Below are 11,844 nucleotides of genomic sequence, written 5' to 3'. Positions count from 1 at the left end.
TTTGTCTCGACTACTTTCTCCCTCTCCTCCCTTTCCCTCTTATTTCCTTTCCCTCAGCTCTTCCTCCCCGTCTCTTTATCCCCGACAATAACAACATTTGGCCACGAGTCACCAAGCCCATTCGTTCTCCCTTATCCACATGAATAGCCCCCCACCTCCCCCTCTCGTGCTGCGGGAATGGTTTAACCCGTTACCCACACAGTGAACGAGACAGAGAGCACAAAGGAAGCGCATACACGGGTCGATTTATGAGGGATTTAATAGGAAAGCATGATGTAAACACGGACTAAAAACCGCAAGGCAGCATTTCCATTTCCCGTCGCACCGCTCCATTATCGGTGTTCAATATTACATGAGGTCCCGGCTAACAACAGCGCGTCTGTCTGGACACAGAAAGACAGGCAGTACGCGAGAAACCGAAGCCAAGAGGAGTTGAGCATTGTTTCATCTTCGCTTCGGGCTTGGAGTTGCTCGGTGTGTTTTTTCTTTTGGACTGAGGCTATGATGTTGGGTTTTTCAAGCAGACAAGTGGAGATTCTCTTCTTCTTTCCTTAAAAAGAAAATCTGTTTTTCTCGTTTGAACTCGGGGATGACAAAGGAAACACACGCTAATATGTTGCATTTCTGAGGTGAGTTTTCTTTGTTCACGTCAAAATTACAGTTATGTTATACTAGCATAGCGCGTAGGTGTTGCTTGCATGGAGTCTGTTGCGTGCCACAAATAACAAGACTCAAAGTGTAACGTGTTGTCCTGTTATCTCCACCCAGCAGCCTGGACGAACGAAATGTTCCCATATTAAAACGCTCCCCCATAGCTTATTATGTGTCCCACAGCCTTGTGCCCATCACTGTAATTGCCTTTGTAAATGAGACACATGGAGGACTGACTATCTCCGCTCCTCTATTGTTTCCCCTCTATTGTTTTCAAACCGTTGCTTAACGCAGCATCTGGTGCTCCAACACACGGCACAGGTACTTCCAGACCTCTCAACGGTCGCATATCAATGACAGCCAGATGAATCCTTCATGATGTGTGGGAATTAATAATTGAAAAGACTAAACTCAGAATTTGATAGCAGTGTGCATAATTGGGTTGGACAGCGTGTAAACAGTGGGAGCCAAATTAATTTGCACTAGCAGAAAGTCACTTGCCCCCACATCCCATCCACATCTATCTATCTATCTATCTATCTATCTATCTATCTATCTATCTATCTATCTATCTATCTATCTATCTATCTATCTATCTATCTATCTATCTATCTAGTAATCAACCATTGTCAACTAACACAACATGTACATCTAAATCTAATAGGAGTGTATCCAAAAACAAAACATTGACAGAGAAAGAGGGGAAACATTTCCTTTATCTCTCCACCTCCTCTCTTCTTCAGGGTACAGTAATAGCACATGAAACATCTTCATAGTTAACAGCTTGCTGTAGCAAAAAAAGTAATTATCGGCAGCAAGCCTGCCAAGTGTGCAGGCATTTTCCTTTGTATTTCCTTTGTTAAACATGCAAATGCCTTTGTACCACATACTAGTTCTGTTCTGAAAATGGCACAGCTTGAACTTGTGTGTTCTCTCTCCCATTACTGCAGTTTAAGATCACATTTATCATAAATGGATTAAAACTAAACAACTCACCATACATAGAGTGTATGTGCAGCTCCATATTTTGTTGGTGTTAATAATGTGTGTGTATATGTTTGGTACTGTATGTGAAGGCATTTGTGCTTTAGGTGCTCTCCCCTCTTAGTCAACTAAATTGTCCTTTTGGTCTTAGTCAACAAATATTTCTTTGGCCGATTAGTTATTTTTTATGCTTTTTTCATGCTGAATGACTTATTTCTAAGGAAGTTATGAGCACATCTCTGGTAAACACAATATTTAAAGTGGTGCCTTTGCATGATTCTTTGTGGAGAAACTCAGTTTTACGGATCCGTCAATTCAATTATTAATTGATTAGTCGATTAAATCGTGTGAGTGTTATTCAACGAATCATTTCTTTAGTCGAGCACAGCCCTAGTGTGCAGAGCCGTACATGTGGTGCAATGAGGTGAAATACAAACCAACAAAAGGAAAGATGCGTTACATACTGTACATACCTACTTTGATATTAAAGGATATAAAATGAGTGAAAAATGTAGAAATTAAAGAACGGGGGATGCAAAGAGCATAAAATAGAGAGTATGATTATTGTCTTGGTTGGCTATTATGAGCACCGGGTCTCCTTTAGAATTACAGATTATAAGCGACACTTGGCCTTCATAGTATGAAAAATGATCAGGCACAGTCTGTTAGAAATGAAAAAATGACATCCCTGAGCTGGTGGTCTCTTGAGATATAATGATGGATTTGAAGGTTGTGCTGTATTATATTAAAGGATGCAGATGAAAAGATGCTATGGGGAGAAGCATGAATGAGATGGAGTTCATAATAGTGTTTAGAAACCACTGTGCAGCCAGTTACTGACTGTGCCTTTGTTCCACTAAATGACGCATTGGAGAGTTTCAATGTGTAAAATATGCCAGACTTTAAACCTAAAACATTAAAGCAATGAAGTAACATTATCAACAGAATATGAAGAGTTAACAGTGGTGACGTCATGTCAAAGACGTCTGTGTGTTGTGTTGCAGAGAAATCTACTGAAGTTAGCATGCTAACTGACGAGCTGCGCTCCGTCCAGTCTGTAATACCACTTGTTCCTCTAGAGGCGATAGTGAGACACTGTAGCTCCAGTCTGCCCTCAGTACAGAGGGAGAAGAAGAACAGCTGCGTGACTCTCTTGTTATAATAATAATATTACAGCCATGTTCTGTGTCTGTTTTATAGTTTGTTTATTGGACTACATTCAAAGTGGCAGAAATGAGAAAACGACCCGCACCACCTCGCTTCGTCCTCACAGCTACCAGGACGTTGTTTCTCTGAGTGTATAGCTGTCGGCAGCCCCGGGAAACAGGGTAGCTTCAGTTAGCAGTTAGCTTGAGTTCAGCCACAGCACCAGGGGAACTGCAGACTCCCTGTTGCTGCTGTTACACAGGTCCAGCAGCCCACTTGTTCTGGCTGAGCTCAAGTCTGACCTCTCTCCTCCCCCGGCGGGCTGCTCTCCTGGCTGCACCGCCACCGGGAAGACGAGACGAATATGCAGGTGGTTTTCTGGTTTATGCCACTTTAGATTTAGTCCAACAAACAAACTAGCCTAACGTTACACAGACTACAGCCCCCGTTAACATTAGTGCCCCAGTAAACACAGATGGATAAGTGTGAAGATTATAAGACAGCAGTGTTTTCTGACCGGCTCTCACAGTTTCAGCAGTTTGGTATAGTTTTGGTATTCTTGCCCACTGACTGACTGACAGGCATTACACAGGAGTAAATGCAATACACACTATAAATAATAAATCAGAATACAATAAATATGCCAAACTACTACAACTAAAATATGAACATTAGAAATTGTATGGACCCAGTTTAGAGGTGAAAAACTGCCCTCTATTTCTCTGAAGCCGCTGGCTCGGAATTACACATGGAACCTTTAAATCTTTTAATAAGGCTCTCCCTCAGTTCATTTCCTGGCCTGAACTTGGTTTTGGGAAATTAATAACTCAAAGAAGCTTTTCAGGAAATAACATCGATTTTTTTAAATCATATTTATTAACACCATTTATCAGATAAAACGTGGCTGAGCATGAATGTTGTTTTTTTGGAACATATTTACATTCGACTCAGTGTGCACCAAGCTTTCTACTGCTGGCATCTGTGCTGCTTCACTGGAGCAGTTCTGGGTCACCAAACAGGGAAATGTTACAGAAGGTATTGAGCAAAATGGAAGTGTTTAACATTTACTTTAATTTCAGATGATGTCCAAATTTACACCCCTTCTAACAGACCCAATGTTATGAACACGGTAGTATCTTGCACAGTGCCCTTCCCACACTGATCTCTCCATGTTTGACTAATGACAGCTCTTTATATCACATTTTAATCTCAGTATCATGTAATTATTAGGTGGGTCTGTATTTTAGATAAGATAATGAGGAGATAGTGAGGGGATTGAAATGTGAAAACATACTAGGATTTTGTCCCACGTCTTTTTAAAAGCCAATTAAAAATAGTTTAAATGAGCCCCCCCCCCGTATGGTGCTTTGCTGATAGTTATATAACTATAACTGAGAGCCAAGCAGTCCTCAGCTTTAGGACTTCGGCCAATGTGAGCGGCTCAGAGTTGATGAGAAGTCTTGACAGAAGTCACAAATTCTGTGTCCTTTATAGTATTTTACCTTTCTCCTTAGCTGACAAACATGTGACAAATCTGGTGAGGTTCAGTATGAGAAGTATTCAACAACAATATCTTCATTTTTAACCTCGTCAAAATATCTTTACGCTACACTTAAAGGAGATTTGGTGTGCAGAAGAAAACTTTCAACCTCGCAATTATTATCTCAAGTTATTGAAAAAAAATGGCCTTGCCGCCCGGTATTTTAATCAGTATTAAGATAGATCTCAAATAGAAACAATTTAATAGATCTCAGTGTTGAAGTGAGACTGGGTACCAGAGAGACTACCATTCACACAAGTCATGGATTGCCTGTGTTGCTACGCACTGTGCCGGGCTTTGATGACAAGTTATGTAAGTACAGGGAACATAAGCCAAAAAGACTCAGACTCAAGGCCGAGCACAAAACGTCTACAGGGGCTTCTCTGTCCGACAGAACGAGTCTGCAACAGGCCTCAGTGTTTTTGTTGTAAGTGAAGTTAGGAAGAAAAGGTATAGTGTTATGATGAGAGGAATACAAAAAAAAAAAAAAGAATTACCATACAATGAGAGAAATGGAGGGAAGAATGGTGGTGAAGAAAGGGTGGAGAAAGGGGGGGGTAGAAGAGAAAAGGATGAGGGCGGGAGAAAGGGTAAAGTCGATCCTAATCCCATTAATACACACCAGATCTGTCCTCCCCACTGGCAAATTTACATGCACACACACACATATGCTGGTCCAAATTACAGGTCAGATATCGCTGCTTTTTGTGCAGCTCACCAATATGCTGACTGGACTCCATTTAACGATAAGAACACTTTATACGCAAAATGTGTGTTGGTCAGGATGCGGTCAGTGTAACGAGGACAGCGTCAGGTCGGCAGACGCTAGTTTCAGCCAGATCTGACTCACAGCATGTAAGAGCCCTCCGGCAGTGTGTGTGTGTGTGTGTGTGTGTGTGTGTGTTGTGTGTGTGTGTGTGTGTGTGTGTGTGTGTGTGTTTGTGTGTGTGTGTGTGTGTGTGTGTGTGTGTGTGTGTGTGTGTGTGTGTGTTTGGCTGTCATGTTGGATTGTAGCTGAAAAGTCTCCATACCATCTAAATAGACACATCTGCTGCATCTGCCGCAAACAATATCCGTGTGTGTGTGTGTGGTGGGCTTGTGTGTGCAGATGCAGAACTTTGTGTACAGTATGTATGAACTTTAAGTGTTGACTGCAAAGATTCAGGACAACCCCTTTTTGGAATATGAAAAATATGAAAGTTCATAATCTTCTGGTTGAATGAAAATTGTGGCCGTGAAAGATGGAAGGCAAGGATTTATACAGTGTGTGTGTGTGTGTGTGTGTTTGGCTGTCATGTTGAAAAGTCTCCATACCATCTAAACAGACACATCTGCTGCATCTGCCGCAAACAATATCCGTGTGTGTGTGTGGGCTTGTGTCTTCTGGTTCAATGAAAATTGTGGCTGTGAAAGATGGAAGGCAAGGATTTATACAGTGTGTGTCTGTGCGTGCGTGTGTGTGTGTTTGTGTGAGCCTCTTGTCCTGTTTTTACACCATCACAGACATAATGTACTTTGTGTATGTACACAGACATGTGTGTTTGCCACTGGTGGAAAGGATCCAAGTATTTTTGCTCAAGTCCTTAACGTAGAATTCTTACATACATTAAAAGGCTGTCTACACTTTAATGCCTTATTAATAATAATCCACACTGACTGTAGCCATTGCTAGTACTGGTGTCATTTATTTTGCCTTTGTTTATTCATCTGTGCATCACATTGATTGACCGTAGTTTACCTGAATACCAGTAAAAAGACATTGCTCGGAAAGTTGTTTATTTCATGCACTCCGAGTGTTCACTTTTGATGAGCAGTCATATAGTTCTGAACAGCCCCTATCAACTCATGTGGGACATTTGGAAAGAGACAATTAGATACATGTGGGAATGAAGTAAACTCTAACGCTGTGGCTTAAAAGTAGGTCTAGTGTTCAGCAAGACAAAAGCCGAGAGAGAAAGAGCAGAGTGGTTTGAAGCAGCAGTGAGATAAATGATGCTGCGAAGAGAGACGGTGAAAGACAGCAAATGAGCTGTAATCTGATCAAAGCCTCTTTACTCCCTTGTCACTTCACCTTCAGGCCACAAGCAATGACCAAGGCTTAAAGGGGGATCAATGCTGAGGCCACCAGCATGCAGGAGGAAAAAGACACACACACACTCTTCAGGTCACTTCACTTTAAGTGCTCCAAGGCTGCCCACGGTACACAATACACATTTGAAGACACACCGGTCCTGAGATTACTGTGACAGCTTCTGTTTACACTTTGTTGTTGCACTCTATGAGTAGTTTGCTGAATGAATGGAGAGATGGATGAAAAGGGTTTGGACGAGACAATGGTCAGCGAGAGATGAGGACATTATATCCAGAATAGTCCCTGGAAATACTTTTCTCTCGTTGCTTTAGTTTTGTGTGTGTGTGTGTGTGTGTGTGTGTGTGTGTGTGTGTGTGTGTGTGTGTGTGTGTGTGTGTGTGTGTGTGTGTGAGTGGGCGGGTGCACAAATGGTCTATAGGTTACTCAGACATCTTAACAGGCTTGCAGCTCGAAGGGAGCGAGAGGGAGTGTGAGGAGAAAATTAACAGCTCCCATAAAAATCAGCATCCTGAATTTAAACCTAATGACCCGGGCAACCAAATGATGCAGGGGAAGGCTGTTTCACTGTGAGTATATTATCATGCATTATCTAGTTTACTTTCATTTTACAGATACACAAAAGGCAAACAGAAGGCATGTGTGCATGATGGAGGAGCAGGGAACTCAAAGGAACTAAAGACTTAGCAGTGAAAGGCATTTAAACTGTTTTTGTTTTTGTTAATAGCTTTCCCTTTCAGCATAATTTCACTGAAGTTGGCACTGCAATGGCATCGGATGATACTTGATAACAAAGGTGTGGAAAATAGTGCTAAATAAAACATTTGAATGTGTTTATCTACCAATGTCAATGTTTATGAAACATTGGAATTTGTGTTTATTTTCTAAGCGAGCACCACAGACTGTTCAAATTTAAAAAGAAGTAAATACACAGAAAAGAAATCGATTTGGAAACGGAGAGTAACAAAGCGACTGAGACTTCTCAAGCCTGTAAAGCAAAACGACATTAAGATAAGGATGCTGCTTTTGGATACGGTAGTTTAAGCTAAGCAGTCCAGTTAATCAATTATGCAACACAGGAGGTATTTCCAACAAAACAAGGCTATCTGCACCTTGCTGGTTACTATGCCAACTGACCAGGGATCTAGTTCAATGTAACTCCACAGATTGGCTCAGAAATATGCCTTCAACACACGATTAACTTCATTACCACAAATTTGTTTGTGAAAGAATGAATTATTCTTTACTCTATAAAGCTTCAATACATTTGGCCTAATTACAAGTTCAAGTCCAAGTGCTTGAAAATGCCATTTGTATATGTATGTATATAAAGAAAAGAAAAGCAGCTCACATTCAAGAAAAAGTCAATGTGTTTGGATGTTTTCCTACATAAACAACTTGAATGATTAGCTTCATAGTTTTCTCCCGTTGTTAAACTCTTGTCAACATTTATAAAGCATTTCAAAGCTTTATGTGCATTTGAAACGGCACATATGTTGGTAACTATTGTAGGAAACAGTGGTAAGTGGTACACATGCTGTACACCACAACAGCACGATCGTACCTTTTATCGCAGTAAGGAGCATCTATGTGTGTAAAACAAAAGTTACCTGTACACCTGTACTGTTCTTTTCTTAAGGCGCTGCCCTTATAGAGCTATACGCGTCACATCACGTTACTCATTATTGAAATAAGGACCTTTGTCCTCTTGGATATAATAATAGAACTGAGATAAACTGAGCTTACATCTCAACAGTCTGTCGAATAAGAGTAATTGCACTGCGTATTAATCCCTCAGTGTCTTTATTCTACAGCAGAAGAACAGATGCTAGATAGGACTGCTTTGTTATATTTCATTCATGTCAGATCCGTCTTGAATCTTAAGCAGATTCAAACTCTTTCTGCTTTCTCAACAACAATCCCCCTCTCACACACACACACACACACACACACACACACACACGCACACTGTAGTGGGTAGTCTCCCCAGCGACAGATGGACTAGATGGAAACACAGTCATCCTGTTAGTAACCATGACATCAGCAACACTGTTACTCACTGTCACATGAACATGAATGCTCTCGCTCTCTTTTTCCCCCAATTGGAAACGGAACAGAAGAGCGAAGGTGCCGACGGTTAGCAAACATGACATGACTATCGCTGTCTCTCTGTTCAGAATCAAGACCCTGAATTGTTCTGCTTTACTTATGTTACATTCATTAGCAATGTTCAGTGTAGCTCAAGGTAGCTGAACGTTTCTAAAGCCTCTGGAGGTCGGAGTGTTGATGGCTATGTAACAGTTTGACCTCAACACTGGTGGTGTTCACGTCCTGTTTCATAATCGCATCTGTATTTACAATATTATAGTTGTTGTAATATGCACAAGCTTTACCATTTAGCAGATACATTATGTAGCTATAAGGTATACTTGGTGGTTCTTCGTGGTAAACGCTAATGTCAGCATTCTATCATTCAATGATAATGACGTTTAGCAGGTATAACGTTTACCGTTTAGTTTAGCGTATTAGCATGCCAACATTTGCTAATTAGCAGCTGAGATTGATGAACATTTCATTAAACTTGCAGCTATTTGGTCCTAAACCAAAGTATTGAACAAGTTTGAATTTTGATTTTATAATTAGGAGATGTTAGGGGATTAAAGGTCATTTCACAGGTGTTGAACCAAAAATGTGAACCTCATGGTGGCGCTAGAGGAAAAGTCACAGGATCGCCAAAGTCTTTAGGATTCATCCTCTACGGACCATGAATATCTGTACAACATTAAATTAAAGTGGTGGATCAAACACACAGACTGTGATACCCTTTAAGACAAGCCTCTAAGAAAAATATTTATGCGACCATGTGTTGACCCTAAAAACAAAATATTACAAGGTGGATTCATAGAAAAGATTGTTCTCTCTACAATCCAGTGATCATGTCTGCAGCATCTTGTTAACCCTGCCAGGGGAAACCGCTCGATATCTTACTAATAGCTTTAGCCGTATTAGCAAGCTTTACATCTAAAACATTTCACTTTAGACTAACCCAGGCTAAATCTCCATCCTGCTTTAGCCCACTGAACTACAACCCATTGAACTCCTCTCCCCATAGGTTGTATTGTAATTTATCCTCTAGTTATCTGATACAAAAACAAGTATGACATTAGTTACAGCCATAATCTAATATTTGGTGTAATCTGCTGAGCTAAGTACACTTAGGTACATTCAAAAATCAATATCACTACTTCATCTCAGAGTTAGAAGAGACAATTGTCTATGTTAAAACTCAGATTACAGAGGATATAGATCAATATTGATTGATATCCAAGATGTCTACTTCCAGCACCAATACAATAGTGTTGAACGGATCTGTGAGTGTGTTGCTCATAACATTAAAAAACAACATAAAATAAATTAAGCAACATCGCTTTTCAGAAACGAGCTATTTGTTATTGCGCTCGACAAGCCACGGAACGCGCTGTCAGTTTTCTGCGGTTGATTTCTTCAGTGAAAAGTAATTCCAGGGAAAACTGTTCAGAGTGAGGCTGGTTTATTATCCAGAGTAATGACACCAATGTTTCTTGAAAGGACATGCTGCTGCTGAACATTCAATTCACAGCTATTGTATTGGGGACAAATTAAACTGAAACCATTGGACTGGCTTTCTCATATTGGAGCTTTGTAGGAATCAGAGTCAGGTTTAACAAAATGACAAGTTAGAGAAAACCCAAGAGATGCTCCTGTGTTACAATGTTACAATGCTGATCAAAAATAATGTGATGTAACACTTTCAAAGAGACTGGTTTTGCCCTACACAGTGTACAGTCCCAACAATAGAATGAATATCTTAGCTTCCAGTGCTTTAGCTTAGCATCTTCTTGGCACATGAACTAGAGATAAACGGAGGTCTGTTTTGTTGAGGATAACACTCTGCCTTTGCATATGTTGAAAAGGTAGGAAGCTGACCTGAAGTTGCCCAGAGGACTTTATTATTCTTTTTGTTGTGAAGTGAGACACATTGTTATAACACTTTTGAAAACGAGATTAAGTTTCTAACATGCAGAGACTTTCTTATTATGTGACATTTTGTGAGAGTGTTGACATCACCGCGTCCAAACATTGCTGCTGATCTCTCTCTCTCTCTCTCTCTCTCTCTCTCTCTCTCTCTCTCTGTCCAACCCTTCCAATCCCCACCCTGGAGAGCAGTGTGTCCTCGTTCTGGTGTCGCCGCTCCTCAGTGTGGGGCCTCTGAAATATTCATGCTGACACAAATACACACACACACACACACAAACCTAGAGAAACACACAGACACAAACACTTTCAGACCCTTCAACTCTTTTTTCCTCCCTGTCAGTTTGCTTGTATCATAGAAGATTAGAAAATATAATTTATCTCACAGCAGGTTTGGAGAGGAAAAGCACACACACTTCACAGTGAAGGCAGAGACGACTTCACTCCTCTTCACATTCCTCTGAATTTCTGCAGAATACAGTTTGATATTTGCATTTGAAATGCTAATCTAGTGTTCAAGTACAGAATCAGATGTTTGTACAGAGTGACAGTCACTCAGGGAGAGCAGCACATTTTATTTATAGTATTCATATCAGTTTATAGCTCTGTAAAAGTCAGCACACTTGTGCTGTATGGAGGTGAAGGTGAAGTCACACGGTACTGCACACATTGTATGTCAGAGATACAAGCTGGCATAGAGCAGAATAAATCATAAAACGCTTATTACAGTGCCAGCAGTGTTCACATTTGATCTGTGGCCTCAGACTGTCTACTCATCTGAAGAGATGAGGAACAGAAACTAAACTCCAGCAGAGAGCACATCAACACGCAGAGAGGTTATTACACTGCCAGTGCTTTTGATATGTAACCTAACATTATTGGCCTGTCGGACTGACTGAGGCATACAAGCAAGGATATGGCTGTGTGATTCAGTGCTCCCTATTCATCAGCGGGGTGAAACAGATTTCAGATGTTGGTTTCACTGCAGAGCTCACATAATTAAGCTCTCATGTTGAGCTGATGGAGAATAAAAACCCTGTGCTGTGCAAACCTGTGTTGCAGCAATAGGATTATTTTGATCTTAATTTACCTGAGACAGAAAATACAATGTAAAGTGACAGGAGTGTCATCAGGTGTCCACTTCAATGTACATTTTCATTCTATGAAAGTGCGTGCACTGTAATAATTATATCCATAGTTTGGTCCCTATGGGAACAAAGTGCTACAGTGAAGCAAATCATGTTTTTGCGCTGTAACCTTCAGATGTATTATTACATCACACAGAAAAAGCAACAGTAATACAGAGCTCTTCTTCTGCGTTGATATTCCTTTAACAACTTTTCTATAATCCCATGATGCTTTTGGCTGCTTTTGAATTAGTACGAGTCTAGGCATCAATCACACATGCACAAATAAGAAA

At 40.6% G+C, this 11,844-nt stretch overlaps 1 protein-coding gene across 2 annotated transcripts in view; it reads left to right on the top strand.

Annotated features, from left to right (window-relative positions):
* Window positions 1-167: 167 nt before the first annotated feature.
* Window positions 168-11,844, top strand: part of tmem198aa (transmembrane protein 198aa) — a 33,549-nt gene continuing 21,872 nt past the window's right edge. Inside the window, exon 1 of one of the 2 annotated variants that reach the window (XM_029458517.1) lies at window positions 168-629. The gene's annotated coding sequence lies outside the window, so the exon portion shown is untranslated. Of the gene's footprint in view, window positions 630-6,788; window positions 6,980-11,844 lie in introns of those variants that run through there. The other variant, XM_029458518.1, reaches the window with a different exon arrangement.

This window comes from Cottoperca gobio, chromosome 21, assembly GCF_900634415.1.
Source record: "Cottoperca gobio chromosome 21, fCotGob3.1, whole genome shotgun sequence".
Taxonomy (NCBI): domain Eukaryota; kingdom Metazoa; phylum Chordata; class Actinopteri; order Perciformes; family Bovichtidae; genus Cottoperca; species Cottoperca gobio.
Note: the sequence above shows the minus strand (reverse complement) of the source record. Positions and strands in the feature narration are given on the sequence as shown.